General features: G+C 35.0%; 1 protein-coding gene and 1 pseudogene across 2 annotated transcripts in view; both read left to right on the top strand.

Annotated features, from left to right (window-relative positions):
- NDUFAF2 (NADH:ubiquinone oxidoreductase complex assembly factor 2) overlaps nt 1–17,924 on the top strand; it is a 179,342-nt gene that overhangs the window by 76,747 nt on the left and 84,671 nt on the right. The gene's annotated exons all lie outside the window — the stretch shown is intronic.
- LOC306663627 (small ubiquitin-related modifier 2-like) lies at nt 16,045–16,887 on the top strand (annotated as a pseudogene). Its single transcript has one exon. The product of its transcript is annotated as a small ubiquitin-related modifier 2-like (transcript).

The following is a 17,924-nucleotide window of genomic DNA, read 5'->3' as shown; positions in this document are numbered from 1 at the left end:
ATGAGAAAGTTGTAATATCTAAATAGAAGTTAAAATGAGTTGAACTAATTAAAATCCAGAATTGTTATAAATCAAGAATACACAGAATATGTATTAGGTGGATAATAATCACAAAACTCTGACTTAACAGAGTTTTTGAATCAGGAAGCTCCCATTTATCTTATATTAACATCCCTTAGGGGAAAAATGTTCAAGAATGGTAAGGGAAGAAGAAAATTGAGACTCACTGGATGTTGTTAAGGGAAAACCTAGAAGAGGCATATATCATTTCCATCTGTATTACATTAGCCTGAACCCAATGGTTTGTCCCTATCTAACTGCATGTGAGGTTGGGAAATGTAGAAGAGCTTGTGTGTATTTTGTGAGTGCTGTCTCTGACATAGGCTGTGTAATTCAGTTAGGTGGATGTTTATTGTAAACCATGTTTAAGGACCTTTGTGTGCACAGGGATGAATATGAAGATGACTAAGTCATGGTTTCCTCCCTCAAGTGGATTATACTCTAGTACTCATCACTTGTTTTACATTAGTAGAACAAATCCATTGCCTATTCTTAGTATTATGAGACTAATAACTGTCTTTTAAATCAGCCAAGTGATTTATTTTTACCATCTGTATCAGTTAGAATTCAGGCAACAAGCAGATGGTACATTCAAATTCTGTAATTCGAGGGGAGTTTGATCAAGGGACTGTGTAAAGGTGTGTACAAGGTCTAGAGGGAAGCTGCAGGGTGTAGGAAACCATAAATGCAATACTCAAAGGCCAACACCAGAATGCCTTTATCATTTCTAAGGCTGAAAGGGGAGAAGAAGTGGTTTCTGGGACCTGGCATCAGTTTTAGGACCTTGAGCCAAGAGAAAAAACCAGGACATTTAACATATATGGCAAGAGCCAGCAAGGTAAACTCTAGTCTTTCTTCTTTTCTCCTTCAGTCTCCTGTTAATATTCCTTATTAGGTGAATTCCACCAAAAGCTAGAGGGTAAGAGAATCTGTTGATATAATCCATGCCAGTTAGCTTTCTGGAACAGGAAGCAGAGGGGTGGAGATTTGATCTGATGGGCAAATGCAAAGCATCCTAAATTATTTTTCATCTATTTGGCAAATATTTTCAAGGCCCCATTAATTGCAAAGGTGTAAGAACAATGGGTCATATATAAAAGGTATGTTTCTTTAGGGATCTTACTCTCTAATAAGGAAGAAGAAACCGCCAATAAAAACTAAATTTAAAGATAATCTCTAGAAGATTTGTGTTCAGGTAGATGTTGAGTACTACATGAAGCATTAGATGAAGCTTAAGTGGTTATAGTTCAGAAGGATTACTTAATGTGCAACCTGAATTGGTAGGAAAGGTTTTGTGTAGAAAACAGAACTTGAATTTGGTCATGAAGGGTTGACAGATTTTTCTTTCTTTTTTGGTAGAGAGGAAAGAAGACAGAATCATACAGTATATAACTTGCTTAGGGTACTATGAGTTAGAGTCTAGTCGAAGGTGGAAATTCATACAAAGTTAGTGAATGGTAAGTTTAGAAATAGTTCGAGATTAGGCTTTATAGAGGGTCATAAAGCATAAGCTCAGAGTTTGAGCTTTTTAAAAACCGTCCTAATGTCCCACAAGAGGTTACTAGGTATCATGTGGTAAAAGGGTTCTGCATGAAAAAAAATTTGTGAAGTGCATACTTTCCACCTTTGAGAATATGTATACTTAGCTTACTAAAGCTCTGAAAAATCGTGCTGTAAAGAAACTGCTTTTTCTGTTAACAACTTGGCAACAGTGTCTACCCCATTTCCCCTCACCCACTTTTAAAACTGAAACGTTAAAATCTTGTGAAACTGGTATTCTGTGTTTTGGGAAATGCTTCTTTAGATCATGGGAAGCTCCTGAATAGTCCTGAAAGAGTTATGATATGATTAAAGGAGTATTTTAAGGAGATTATTCTGGCAAGAAGGATTGGAATACAGATGATCATTTGGGAAGTGATGATTATTGCAGTGATACTGGCACACAGTGCCAGTCTGAACTGAAGAGTCGTAGTTGAGCTATAAAAAATAGAGACGTGAGGACATGAGGAAAAAAATGATGGCATGACTGGAGTTTGGTTAAGTATGGGTGATGAGGAGGGGAGATCAGCAATGGCACAAACTGTGACTTTGAGGCCCAAATTGGTCCAGCTCTGAGTTAGTTAAACTGCAATCTATAATGCACATAGACCATCAGGAATGAAATATTTTAAACAGCATTTAAAAAGATTCAGTGTACACAGAAAGCAACATAATGCCCATTCTGCAAATGAGTTTAAAAGAGCATTCCTAAAAATATTTGTGCATCATCATGCTGGTGTCAAAACTGGAGAATCAGACTGGAAGAAACATGTTCTGCCCAAACAAGGTTGATTCACTGGACTGTTGGGATTTGTACATAGCCAGCTCAAACTGTATATTTATTGGTCTTCCTTGTAAACACACACCTTTTTTACCCCCTCCCAAAGAATTTTGGCACAGAATAGTTTAGAATAAGAGTCAACTGTGTCTTGTTTATTTGTAGTAGTATTAAAAGTGATCACCTAGGGCTGAGGCTTGCCTAACACATGTGAGGCACTGGGTTCCATCCTCAGCACCATACTAAAAAAAATAAACAAAATAAAACAAAGGCATTCTGTCCATATTACAAATACAAAAAAATTTCTTAAAAAAAGTGATCACCTAAAAACATGCTTATTTTTATAGCATGTTTCTTAACACCTTTCAAACCAAAGTCATGTTAGGAATCATTTGCTTAGTGTTTGTTTAGAGCCACATACTAAAAGAAACTGGTGTTAAAGAGATGAATGCTAAGTAAATCTTTTTTTAATTATTATTATTTGTTATTAAGTCATAATCATCAGAGGTAGCAGCAGCTCTATAATGTTGTATGTGGTTATATTTCTTAATTGATGCTCTCTTTACAGCTGTAACTTTCTCTTTTTAAATCATATGCTTGCTATCATTTGCTCATTTCTCTTCTTTGCATGAATGCTTCTTTGTTTATCTTCTTTTATTGTGTTTTTATTATAGAAGACAAAGTATAATGTAGTGCTTCTTATTACTTGCTGCTAAATTCCTTGTTTAAATGCTAAATTCCTATTTTAATGTAGTTTTGGGATAAATTTACTGAAAATATTCAGTGCTTATATTTTCAGTTTTGAATTTATTCATATTGTGACAGTAATTGGTAGAAAACTGTTTCTCACAGCTGACAGGCCAAAAAAAAAAAAAAAAGGCTTGGGGACAAAGCTACCACATGCCAGAGTGCTGAGGACCCATCAGATATTTAAGGAAGTGGCATTTGTACTTGCATTATTTAAACTACTGTTGAAAAAAGAAATGGGAAGAGACCTTATTTGTACCAAGCATATTGTAGGATTCATTCTCTAAAGACTCATGTCTTTTGAAAAAAGGTAAAATATCTATCAGATGTTGTATAAAGCTCACAACCCAGAGATAAGTTTTTCTGAAAAACAACTGGAAATCATATGCTATGACATATATCTTTTTTAAAATCCAAAAACTCAAAAGAAACATTCATGCCTCCTATAAATTGGTTAAGTTCAAATAGCAAACTGAATCTGAGTCAATTTTATCATTTTCTACTACAGAAATACTATTTAATAAGTGCTATAACAATATAACCTTTGTTTTACCATTTACCTTAGGTCATTAGTTGTCAGAGTGTGACTTGGGCGACCTCTCGAGTCTTTAAGAATCCCCCAACAGATGGCATAACTGGTCTTTTGTCTTAATGATTATGGCTGTGTTTCTATTCTTTCTGTTAAGAATGAATAATCATACTTAGTAAAATCTACAGCTTCTCATTGATGTCTCATCAAAGAGAAAAACAACTTTGTCCTTAATTCTCATGGGGTTTGCTGGGGAAGCAGGAATGAACAGAACAACCACCCCTGGTTTATTTTGTTATTTTTAATAGTCCATGGGCTAAACTTTGAAAAGCCTTTGGCACTTTAAGAATATTCTATTAAAATCATCTCAGATCCTTGTTCAAATGAAGAACTTTTAAGACTTTAAACACTTGAACATAAAATGTACACACTCTAATGTTAGAAAGTATATTTTTGCTTTTTCTCCTTATACATAGCCAGTGTAGTGGATTGAGTAGTGTCTCCCAAAATTCATCTCAAAAGGTGACCTTATTTGGAAATAAGAGCTTTGTAGACATATAAGATGGGATGGTACTGGATTAGAATAAGTCCAAAGTCCTGTGACTGGTGTCCTTAAAAAGAAGAGGATACATAGAGAGATGAAAGACCAGTATGAAAGTGGAGGCAGAAATTGGTGTGATGAGCTACAAGCCATGGGAGCACGAAGGAAAATCAGGAACCATTGCAAGAGGCAAAGAAGGATTCTCCTTAGTGCCTTCAGGAAGAGCATGCCCTGCCTGTACCTTGATTTTGGATTTGTAACCTCCAGAACCGAAATAACAAATTTCTGCTATGGTAAGCCACCTAGTTACAAGTTCTTTGTTATGGCAACCCTAAGAAGCCAATATAGTCAGTATTCTTGCACATTCTCCCATAAACTTTCATTTTCTTGCTTATTTGTACATATTTGTCCCATTCATGAAACTCTGAAGTCCTTGAAATCAGAAACATGTCATACTCACTCTGTAAAGTGAGCACATAATTCATTCCCCACGTATTTATTACCATAAAACTAACTGTGTGGGCATTCTTATTTTTTAAGATTCCCAAATATAGTGTTTGTGAACAAATATGTTAATTTTTTAAATTAAATATGCATGTTTGAGGTTCTGAAGTACAAATAACCATAGGATATTCTATGTGGAAAAAGTTGTAGATAATCACCAGGTTTGAAGTGGGTTTTAAAGTAAATGAAATTCTTAAAGGACTTTCAATCCAAATCCTCCAGAGAATATTCAATTTGTCACACTTTCGTTATAATGTTATAGAGTACAACTGAAAATAAGTGCTGAACTATCAAAATTCTATCGAAAGCATGGATCATTTATAAATATTAGTATTTTAGTAAAAACACAATTTTTAAAGTTTAGTAAAAAGACTAAAAATGTAATTTAGAGTAGGATGGTTTTTTATGAACAACTGATATTCAAAAATAACATCAAAGTGAAGATATAGAATTTTAAATGTTTTAATCACAGAGTTGGCTTTATAAATTACAACCTACATTTCTAAGTTATGAAAAGTGATCATTAAATATTTTATGTCCCAGTGTAAACATTCCCCATTTACTTGTATTATTTTTATCTTTCTTTAATTTTAAGTAGTTTTAAAATGTTGCTTTGAATATTTCTTATCGATGACTTGAAATATAACCAACAAAGGCACTAATAACTATTGGGGATAGTTGGGGGTTGTTTTCACCTGTCCCAATTATTTTGTGAATTTTAATGTACAGAAATTTCCAGTGTTTGTAGTAAATTCTTGCATTTCTTAGACTATAGATAAAGAGATAGTAATCATTTAATTTATTAAGGATACAGACCAGCACTGGAATAAAAAAATGCCAAATTTGAGACTTGGCAGACTTAACTATATGATTCTCTTAGTTATAGAAAATAATGAATTATGAATTATAAGCAGAATTTCGTTTATCTAACTGGGTGAATAAAACTTAGTTGTAATTTTTAAAATCTTTATATGTTCATGGACAGACACTCAAATTATTTTTAATAAGGAGAAAAGAGTCATTGTTTCTAGTTTGTAGATGGCATTCTTTCCAGACATTTATTCACCATTGTTTCTAGAGGAAAGTGAAGATTTTAAGGACCACTTAATTATTTTCTTTCTGCTTTCCAATAATGCTTTCACATGCCATGAATCAAAATGAAAATCTCTGTGGAAGCCGTAGGTAAACCAGGTATGCTTCTTAAAGCCTGACAGTTTCCCTGACATAAGGGAGTAAATCATATGGGTAAAATTATCCATTTAAACTCAAATTAAATATCCAGGTATGACCAAGATTTATTATTAATATGCAGAAATACGTAGAAATATACCTGTGCTTTTGGACTTGAAACTGTTATTCTAAATATTTGAATTAATACAGTAATTTTGATTGCACTATTTTAACCATAGTATATTATTTAACTTGAATTCAGAATTTGTCCCTTATAAATACATAACTGCATGATGGTAATTTCAATTTCTCCTAAATCAAATTGTAACTTTTAGAAGATCTGTTGCATAAATTGTGGTATATATACACAATCCCTGTAGTTGTAAAAAAAATGAGGATATGTTTTATGTATTTTTGTAATTATTTCTAATATATATTTTCAGTTGTTGATGAACCTTTATATTGTTCATTTATTTATATGTGGTGCTGAGAATCAAACCCAATGCCTCATACATGCCAGGCAAGCTCTCCACCACTGAGCCACAACCCCAGCCTGATGTTTTATGTGTTAATATTTTTAAAATTCTAATATATATTATTATATGAAAAGGAAAAATATAGAACAGTTTTTACAGTAAGCCATTAGTGGAAAAACAAAAGGGGGAAGTGAGTTTGTGTATGTAATATAAATACACAAGTACATTTATATTAACTGTATAAAAAATAATCTGTGGAAGGATAAACTAATAAAGTGGGATTGCCAGTTGTGTATGTGCAGAAATGGGAACTCAGCAAATAGGACTGCATGGAGATAGTTTTTCCTTTTATCTTATGTTAAGATAACTTCATGTTTGAACTATGTGAATGTATTAATCAAAAATATAAGATAGATAATAATGTCCTGCTTTTCAAAGTATGCTGGTGAGGGTTGGGTAGCTCTTGGTAGAGTGCTTTCCTAACATGGAAGAGGCCTCTAGGTTCAATCCACAGTACCACAACACACACATACACACACACACACACACGCGTGTGTAAGTATTCTGGTTAATGATTTTCAGAAAATCCAGGAAGCAGAAACTATGTTTAAAAATGGTTACATTAATCTAGACAATGAGACATTATCCAGTGCCAAAAAGAAATGAGCTTTCAAGCCATGAAAAGACATGGGAGAACCTTAAGTACATATTACTAAGTGAAAAAACCCAAAGTGAAAATGCTATATACTATGTGATTCCACCCACATGATATTTTGTGAAAGGCAAAACTATGGAGATAATAAAAATATCAGTGGTTGCCAGGGGTTAGGGAGAAGGGAGGGATGAAGAGGCAGAACAGAGAGGATTCTTAATGCAGTGAAACCTATTTTGATATATAATAGAAAGATCATGTCATCAAAAATTTGTTCAAATCCATAAAATGAACACCAAGAGTGAATCTCCAGTGTAAACTAACCTATACACTGGGTGATAATAATTTTGTCAATGTAGATTTATCTTTTATAACAAATGTATCACTCTGGTAGGTTATGTCCATAATGGAGGGAGCCTCTGAATCTGTAAGAGTAGGGGATATGTGTATCCCCTGTACTTCTGCTAAGTATTGCTGTGAACCTAAAACCGCTCTAAAATATAAGCTCTATTGAATGATTACACCTGAGAATTAATATGAATTGATGAATAAAATATGCAAGTCATATGTATAGGTCATTATGCTAGGTATTATTGAAGCCACCAAAAAACTACAAGGGACACAGCCTTCTGAACATATACACAGTTATATCACAAAAATGTTCACTTTACATAAGTACTGTTTCTTTACATCATGGTACAACTGTGCTGTTCTTTCAGAGTCTTACAATTAGATTAACTTTGTGGTTCTTCCAACTCTTTGTAGAAAATTTAGGTTCTAAATTTCATCTTCTGGTTATTTCCCTCTAGTTGGTCCCTATTTTATTTGTAAGCTTTGTAAAAAAAACTAGGATCAAACATGAAAACAGGTGCGCTAGCTTGGTGCATCTAACTCTGGTAACTGTTTTTACAATTGTGCTAGCTTTTGTGATAACTTTCTCCAACTGCTGACAGCTATGATTATTGAACTTCTGCTCTGCCATTGGCAAAAAAAACATGTTCTATGTAGGTTCTTGCTTGGTAAGGCAGCATAACAATCATGCCGTTTTATTCCTCTGATTTCCCCATCTATTCTATGAGGCCATCTTTTTACAGTGGGACCTTCCTGTTATTATGAACCTTGATGAAATATACCTCCTATAGAATCCTTTTCTGTCCAAAACACAGGACTTTCTGGTAAACATCACCAGGTCATTGTTGAGTTCAGCTCTGGCTGACGTCTCCAATAAACCTGCTCTTCTACCTCTAAAGCAGATGAACTGGGCCATAAAACTGACAGCCTTCCCTGTAATGGAGAAGTAGTTGGATAGGCTTTTAAATTAAATGAGGTTGGCTCATTAGGTATATCATTCCACTGAGAACAGAAGCTTGGACATAATTATATCTTTTACAGTATGTGTGTTTGACTTTTTTCAATGGTGAATACTTTACAGTGATTAGAATCTTTTCCTAGATTTGAACTACTTGGTATTCAAAAGGCAAACAACTTAATGTGGTAATTTTTTTTTCACGAGATTTAATAGTTTATGACTGCATCATCCCACAATTACAATTTTTAAATTTGTATTTTTTTTATTTATTTAGTACTGGGGATTAAACCCAGGGATGTTTAACTACTTACCGAGCCATATCTCTAGACCTTTTTTATATTTTCTTCAGAGACTGAATCTCTCCAAGTTATTTTAGGGCTTCACTAAGTTACTGAGGCTAGCTTTGAACTTTTGATCCTCTTGTCTCAGCCTCACAAACTGCTGGGATTACAGGCCTGCATGACTGTGCCCAGCCACAATAACAATTTTAGATGATAGGTTTTTCTTTTAGTTCCAGGCCATTTTTTTAAGACAAAAGTCTCATGTGCAAACAAACAAAATAACTCACTAACTAAAAGTGGAACTCTTTTGTTTGAAATTAAGGGTTTGATGGAGGAAGGAATGTGTTTCCCCATAATCTTACCCTTTTATTCTCCCATGGTCCTTTTAAGCAGCACTTGAAATATTTTCAAGGACTCTTTAAGGGTTTTAAGTCACCTAATATTCCATTGAGAAAAAGCAAATTAATAGAAGTAAGGTTAGATTGACCTTATCTTTGACAACCCTAGGAGGATTATTACAGAGCTTCTCACTTCATAGGATAATAATTTTGATTACCAGCAATTTGAATACTTTTTAAAAGTGTGTGTACTCTTTTGACTTGTCAAGTTACTTACTTGGCTAGTGAGAGATAGGACCTGTCTTTTTGATCTTTAACATTCTGTGTACCCTGCTCCGGTGTGTATTCTATGAAGATAATTATCTTTTGGACCTGAATTTTGGTGATTAAATCCAATGTGGCTCTACCAGAAGCCAGTTGTAAAAAGGAGGATGCCTTACCTGTGGGCTAGTCATTTAGAGTAATATGTATTAACCAATATGAGCGATATTTCTCCAAATCTAGGAGTGCAAATCTAAAGGAATTGTTGCTCATATTTGTACTTTGGACACAAGCATTTTATTTTTATATTTTAACCTTTGTTTTATAATTACAAAAGTAATAGAATAAATAGAAATGTTTATTATAATAGAAAGCAAAAGGCCACAATAACCCTGTCCAACCCCCTGAAATAACCAGTTTGTAATTTGTGCTTACTTATCTTAGAATAGGTAGTTATGCTGTAATGTATAAACACTTTCTTTCTCACTTGCCTGCTGCAGATTAGGATTAGAGGTAGGATTGAAACTGGAGTTTCTCCTCTTCTGCTGACAAGTGGGGTCTCCAAAGGCCTGCAGCAGAGAAATGTGTTGCAGGTCTTAATGGTGGGCTATCCCCTCCAGTATTGGCAGCAGACCCCAGCAGCTCACCACCCATTTCTTCTTTCTGGGCTCTTGTCTCATAAATTCAAATAATGAAATCCACAGATGAGGATGAGTGAGTGTAAGAGAAGGATTTATTCAAGAGTGAATAGAAACAGAGCTACCACAGGTGAGAGGGGATCCAAGAGGGGTTGCCACTTGAGTGTACTAGTCTATGGGGTTTATACAGCACTTGGGTCAATAATGTTGGCCCAAATTTATGCTAATCAGGGTTTAGGTTTAGAAAAGTACTAATGCTGTTTGATAGCCCTGCAATTCCATTCATGTCTGCCCCACTTCTGTTATCCCATCACTGGTGGGGAAGTTGAAGTTTGAGGTCAGCGGATTGTGGATGCTGGAAGGAGGTGGATGGGGTTTTCTGGCTGCAGCACCATGTGGAGTAGGACTGGGGGCGCTGCAGGATGACAGGTGGGCCTGCCCTGGCTTGCCACCCTTGGGCCTGCACCATTGTGGTAAACTGGGTGCAGCCATGGCTCTGTGTTTGCCACTGGAGTTTCTGCCCATGCAGGCCACTGCTCTGCAGCTCCACTGCTCCACCACTGCTTCTCTGTGGGGATTACTGGGATGGTTGTGCAGCTTGGCAGCCAGGAAGTCAGGTCACAGCTAAGAGAACCAGGCTGGATTCCACCACCTTGTGATTTCAGTGTCTACAAAATCAGATACCACAGAGAGTTCTGGACTTTTTTCACCAGCAGTTAAATGTTTTGGAATAGCAACAAGACAGCTCTTGTCCCATTGACCAGAGGTCTTAATGGACATAGGAAGTAGAAAGGAGTATGTAGATGAGCATCAGAAATCTCTAGCACAATATTATTCCTTATTTTTCTTTTTATGCTACTAAATTTTTATCTGTCAAGAATATCTTTTTAATCCCTATTTCTTTAGTTAGCAATGTTGTACATCTTTTTCTACCTGTTTGTTACTTCTTATATGAAAACTATTAATGTCCTTTGTTCATTATTTATTCTTTTGTTCAGTTTTTTATAGTATATTAGAATAACTTAACCCTTTCACTTTCATATGATTAAATATTTTAATTTTTTTTGCTTTGTAGTTTTAGTTTTTGTTTGTTTTTTTGTTTCTCAGAAGTTTATTTTTACTTTTGTGGAAAAAAATTATATAACCTTAAGATTTTTGAGTTTCCTGTTATGGATAGAAAGGCCTTTCCCAATCCAAGGTATTTTTTAAGAAGCCACTAATGTCACTTCATATATGAAATATTAAACTTTAAATAAAAGTCAACTCAAGAATATAAAGGCTTGGACTGGGGATGTAGCTCAGTGCTTGCCTACCATATGTGAAGCCTTGGATTCAATCCTCAGCAGCACAAAAAATAAAAAATTAAAACTTAAAAATTTAAAAGAAAAAAATACATATGTGTGTGTATGTGTGTGTGTATATATATATGTATGTATGCATATATATATATATATATATATATATATATATGACTTGCTTTTCCTAGGCCCCAGAGACTGTTTTGCAGGTTTCTCTGCATTTATTTATCTTTAACAATGTTTTTTAGAATTTATTTTAATTGAGAAGTAAAAATTTTATGTATTTATGGTGTATAATATGATGTTTTGATATATTCATTGTGGAATGGTTACATCAAGCTATTTAACATATGCAGGACCTCATACTTTTTTGTCAGTGATAACGGTGTGGCAAGAACACATAAAATCTACGCTTAGCAATTTTTAAATATTTAGTATGTTGTTATAACAGTCACCTGGATGTACAACAGATACTTGAACTTATTCTTTCTAACTGAAACTTTGTACCCTTTAGTGAAAGTATGTGTGTTAGTCAGCTTTTACTTCACACAAACAATCTCACGAAGGAAAGATTTATTTTGGCTCAAAGTTTCAGAGGCTTTAGTCCTTGGTCAACTGGATCCATTGCTCTGAGTTTGAGGTGAGGCAAATCGTCGTGGCAGAGGGGTATGGAGAGAGGGAAAATATTCACTTCATAGTAGCCAGGAAGTGGTGATCTACTCCCTCCACCTAGATCACACCTCTTTACAGTTTCTACCACCTCCCATAAAGCCATCAAATTATAATTCCATTGATGAAATCAGATTCCTCATGATCCAATCACTTCCCAAAAGCTCATCTCAGAACATTAATGCCACAGGAGTCAAGCCTTCAACACATGAGACTTTGGGGTGGATGTGGGGGAGACTTCATATCCAAACCATAACAAACTGCACAAATCTCCCACCTTCAGCCTCTGTTTCTGCTAAGTCCTGTTTTTATATTTTAATTTTTTTATAGTTAGCATATAAGTAAGATCATGCAGTAGTTGTCTTTCTGTGATTGGCTTATTTTACTTGGCATATGTCCTCCAGGTTCATCCAAGTTGTTACAAAATGACAGGATTTTGTCCTTTTTATGACTGAATAGTATTCCATTGTGTATGTATGTATATATATATATATATATATATGCGCCACATTTTTCAAACTTTTTCTCTATATTTTTTTCATTCTTTATTAATTTATTGATAGACACTTAGGTTGTTTCCATATCTTGGTTATTCTACATAGTGCTGCAGAGAATATAAGAATGCAGATTTCTTTTTCAACATACAAATTTCATTTCCTTTGGATATATATACTCAGTAGTGGGGTTGCTGGATCATATGATAGTTATATTTCTAGTTTTCTAAAGAACCTCCATACTATTTTCTGTAGTGGCTATACTAATATGCTCTCCCACCTACACTATACTGGAGTTTTCTTTTCCCTGCCTCCTTACCAACACGTATTGTTTGTCTTTATAATAAAAGCCATTCTAATAGGTACAAGGTGATATCTCAGTGTTTTTAATTATTATTTCCATGATTATTAGTGATGTTAAACATTTTTTCATATGCCTATTATCATTTATAAATCTTTCGAAAAATGTTTAACACACACATATATGCACATAATGGAGTATCATTCAATCATGAAAAAAAGAATTTAATTCTGTTATTTGCAGCAACATGGAAAGAACTGAAGGGCACTATGTCAAGTGAAATAAGTCAGGTACAGAAAGACAACTACTCAATGTTCTCATATATGAAAGCTAAAAGTTAATTTCATAGAAGTGGAAAGTAGGATAGTCATTATTAGAGCCTGGGAAGGATATAGAGAGAGGACGTGGCAAGAGGATAGTTAACAGGTATATGGGTGCAGTTATATAGGAGAAATAACTTCTAATGTTCTGTCGTATGCTGGATGGATCAGCAGTGGTGGGACTGGCTTAGGGAAGACATTCCCATTCCAAAAGGGAGAAATAAATAAGAAGAAAGGAGTAGAATCCATCCTTACCCCATGCTCCCTGGATCTAAGGTAGGCTACACGATAGTCTTCACTGATCTGCGGTGTCATTGTATTCTAATTATACCCCAGATAAGGAAGATACCCCGTGTTTATGAGATAATAGTCCTGCCCAGATGCTCAGCCTCAGATCATATCTGTTTCCAACTTCTCCCCCCCCCCCCCCCCCCCCGCACTTATTTCTTCTTTGACCTTTCTTCCTACCAGTTTTCTGGATCTTTTGATCCAGACGTCACTAGAGCTTGACAGTCATAGGTATACTGTTACCCAGGGGGCTAAGACAAATCTGAACATTTAAGAGTATCAGGACCTTCTCCCCCATTCTCCTTCTGCAGCAGAACTACTAGGCCTTAAACATAATCTTACACTTTATGGTCAAAAGCTGGTCTTGCTACTCACACACCCTAGGGAGACATTATGACAAATTAAAATTATGGAGCTAACACTTGTAGTATTTACTGAGTGCCAGGCACTATTCTTAGCTCTTCACATGTAGTATCCATGATCATATTTTATCTTATTTTTCCCATTTTATTAATAAGGAATCTGGATCACAGGAAATTTAAGTAACACTAAAGAATTTTAAGCTGGTATATTTCAGACCCAGGTCATCTGGGTCGAGATCCTGTGCTTTAAGCCAGTTGCCTATGCAACTTAAAGAAAAAAAAAAAAATCTTAAGTTCATTCAGCTTGTCAGCTTAGCTGGTATCAAGGCGTTCCAAGGTAATCTTAGCTATTTGTAGAGGCATTTGAGGTGAAGGTTGACCTCAGCAATTTCTGAACTAGCCCATGGTTGTTTGTTCTAGATGTACCCTAGCCCTGGACCTCAGTGCTGGAACAACCACTTTCTTCTTTTTTCCGCCAGATATTTCATGTTTAAATTGTGATGAGAATCTTGTCTTTGTCAGGTATGATTATAACCTGCCACAGAGCCCACTAGTAAAAAAGAATCAACTCAACTATTCTCAGAATAATATACTAGTAGGTTTTCTACTGACATATTAAGGTTAGGAAAAATAAAAAAGAATAAAATGAGTGTTTTGGTGATACCATGCATGCCTGTAGTTAGCTTAAGTGACTTTTATGCAAAGGTATTTACTATCCAACCAGGAAAGAAAAGTCTTTGTAGCCATTTATTCAGGATTTTATTGTCCTTATTTTCATGGCAGATGGAATAAAAGAATAAAATAAAAAGTAAGTTTATTTCTAGAGCAAATTATTAAATATGAAGTGAAAAAAGATCAAGTTGTATTTGTATTTTTAGTTTCCCCTTCAAAATGGCCTTATAATTAATGAATGAATCAATTTCTCTTCCATCTCACAAATTTAACTTTGTCTCTGAAGAGACTCAGTGACTAATATTTTTTCAGATTCTAATATGTGCTGGAACTGAGTTTAAAAATTCATTCCCTTGGCTATTTATTTTCTTTGTCATTTAAAGAGTTTTGATATTATGCTTGGATGGTTTTTACTGAGGAAATGTGTTTGTTTATCCATTTTAAATCAAGGATAAAACAGATAAATACTCATATAATTTCTTGCCAAATAACCCAATTGTCAGATTATTTTTGTGTTCTGCTGTTAGCTCTTTCTCTGACTAAACTTTTTAAAATGGAAATTGAGTTTAAAATAGGATACCTTGAACTCTTTCAAAGACATGTATGATTTTTGTTTTTATATGAAGTAACTAATAGACATTAGAGTTGTAAAATGAAAATTCTTGTTGGATAAATGAATTTGCCTGTGAATAGAGGCTGTGGAAATATTTAAAGATTTTTAATAAGAGATTAATATTGTCAAAAGCTGTCTCTCAGTCACCTTTCTTCAAGCCATCATACCTGGCCTGATAACTTCATTTTCCAATCTCAGCAAAGTTGGTTTTAGGCCAGTCATCCAAGTAAAAGTTCCTCAAAGACATTTTAGAATGGAAATGGTCATTACTCCCTGTCATTTAGATGTTACCCTATTGCTAGAGGTAGTCAAGTAATATAAAATAACTTTGCGACCATACGAACATCAAGGTTCTGAGTGATTAGAGAGGGGAATGGTGGCAGAAGACCATTTCAGGATTTGGGTTGTCTCTCAGTTGTTTTCGATGCAGACATACAAGGTCGTAAAACCTACCTGTCCCCATCATATCTCTATTGAAGCCAGAGTATATTTTAGAAAATCAATGCATGCTAGTATCCAAAATTAATTTGGGTATTTTAAATTTATATCAAAGTTTTGTATTCTTTGTAGCATATAGAAAGAATTTTAATTTGGCAGTTTTGAAGATCAAATATATCCCTGTGGATTATAGCTTCTAATTATATTCTGTTTGAGTCAACATATTCATGTAACCTTGTACTAAACATGTTATAGCTTACATGAGAATATAGTAATTGTTTATAAGCCCAAACTTATTTGGCACAAAGAATTACCTTTATTAAGAAAGCTATTCTTAAAAAATCACTGCCAGGCTAAAGCTTTTTTTTAGCCCAATATAATTGGGCATCTCAACAAGCCCTAAAGCTATTTTATTTGAGGAATAACACAGATTTTTATCCTCGATCAAGTCTAAAAGTGCTGTTGAAAAGTATTCAGTGTAATCAAACTTATATTTTTGTTATATAGACTCTTTTGGTTGAATATTGGTTGACACGACAGGTAGTAGAAAATGTACATGCACAAGCTTTGAGTCATAGAGGTCAACATTAAAATTCCAGTTTTGCTACCAGCTATTTGACCTGGACCCAAGTTTATCTTGGGTCAATCCTCAGTTTTCTTATCTATAGAATGAGAACAATAAACTCCAAAGTGACAATTAAAAGAAATAAACTAGGCTTGTTTGGTGCGGACCTGGTACCTCTTTTATGAAGCGGCAGCTGAGGAGACTCCGGCGCTCACCATGGCGGTCGAAAAGCCCAAGGAAGGAGTCAAGACTGAGAACAGCGATCATATTAACTTGAGTGGCGGGGCAGAATGGTTCTGTGGTGCAGTTTAAGAGGCATACACCACTTAGTAAACTAATGAAAGCCTATTGTGAACGAGAGGGTTTGTCAATGAGGCAGATCAGATTCCGATTTGATGGGCAGCCAATTAATGAAACAGACACACCTGCACAGTTGGAAATGGAGGATGAAGATACAATTGATGTGTTCCAGCAGCAGACAGGAGGTGTCTACTAAAAAGGGAACCTGCTACTTTACTTCAGAACTCTGTTCCTACAGACCAAGAATACATTCTTAATTAGAAAACTGCAATTTGGTTCCACCACATCCTGACTACTACAGTATAGTTTTCTCTATTCTTTCATTTTCCCCTTCTCCATTCCTTTATTGTGCATAAAGTAACTGGTGTATGTGCACAAGCATATTGCATTTTTTTAACTAAATGGCCAATGATATGTTTTGATTGACATCAAATGGAGATGGAATGGGCAAAAATACTGGTTCTGTGAAATCATCCCCTTTCTCCATTAGTGGCATGCTCATTCAGCTCTTATCTTTATATTCCAGTAAGTTATTTTGTTCTCACTGTTTTAACAAAAAAAAAAAAAAAAAAAAAAAGCCAAAAAAAAAAAAAAAAACCTGAACAACATAAAAATCCTTGCATACCTTGTTCGATTGGAGAATTTTAATGTTTTTCATTTATCATTGTAAAACCAAGGACAGTTTTATAACTTTTTTGTATGTAGCTGTTACATGTAGGGCACTCTGTCTTTAAGTAGGGTAAATTGCTCTTAAAAAAAAAGATTCCTAGATAGTTTTCCCTTCAAGTCAAGCATCTTGTTTAAATAAACTTCTTGTTTAAAATGAAAAAATAAAATAAAAAAATAAAAGAAATAAACTAAGGAAAGCACCTAGTACCATGTCTCAAAGCTTCTATTTGATTCCAAAGTTTAACCCATTACATCTTATAAACTTCTCTCTGGAATATTGTGGTAATCTCACATTCCAATCTTGTCTTTTCTAATTTATCCCCAACATTGCCACCCAGCTGACTATTTTATTTTGTTTTATAGTAGCAGGTATTGAACCCAGGAGCCCTTAACGGGGCCACATCCTCAGCCCTTTTTTTCTTTTTAATTTTATTTAGAGACAGGATCTCACTGAATTTACTTAGGGTCTTGCTAAGTTGCTGAGAATGGCCATGAACTTGCAATCCTCCTGTCTCAGCCTCCTGAGCTGGTGGGGTTACAGGTGTGGTCACCATGCCTGACTCCAGCTGTTTTTTTTTTTTTATCCTGTTACCCCCCTTGCTTTATTAAGTTTGTCAGAGGCTTCCAGGTATCTCAGGGAAAAAGTCCATGATCCTAATCTGGGCATACTTGGGCTTTCCAGCATATGATTCTACTATCACTTCAGCCTCATAACCAATAGATAACCTGTCCCCATACACTGTGTATCTGGACCATCATGAATGCTTTCAGAGCTCAGAAAATGCTTTGCTTTATCACCTTTAAACTAGACTAGTCTATAAAGCAAGTACAGGTTCAAGGACAAGAAAGAACAAACTGCTTAGAAATGGCCACAGCCACTTCAACTTCAGTTTTCTTTTAAAACAACCAGCAAGTAATGCCAACGAGGATCCAAGCTGTTTGGACATGACTGAGACTCCCTTTGTCATAACAAATTCCTGGCATTCAGTGAATCCTATAGGCCTGGTAGATTTAGGAATTTGCTAAGTCAGAGGAGCCTAGACTCACAGGCTTGTGATTAACTAAATAACTTTAGTTGCTGTTGGTAGTAAAAAGGTGTATCAGCCTACATG

This window comes from Sciurus vulgaris, assembly GCF_902686455.1.
Source record: "Sciurus vulgaris genome assembly, chromosome: 6".
In the NCBI taxonomy this organism is placed as follows: Eukaryota; Metazoa; Chordata; class Mammalia; order Rodentia; family Sciuridae; genus Sciurus; species Sciurus vulgaris.
The sequence above is the reverse complement of the archived record's forward strand: the minus strand, read 5'-3'. Positions and strand labels throughout refer to the sequence as shown.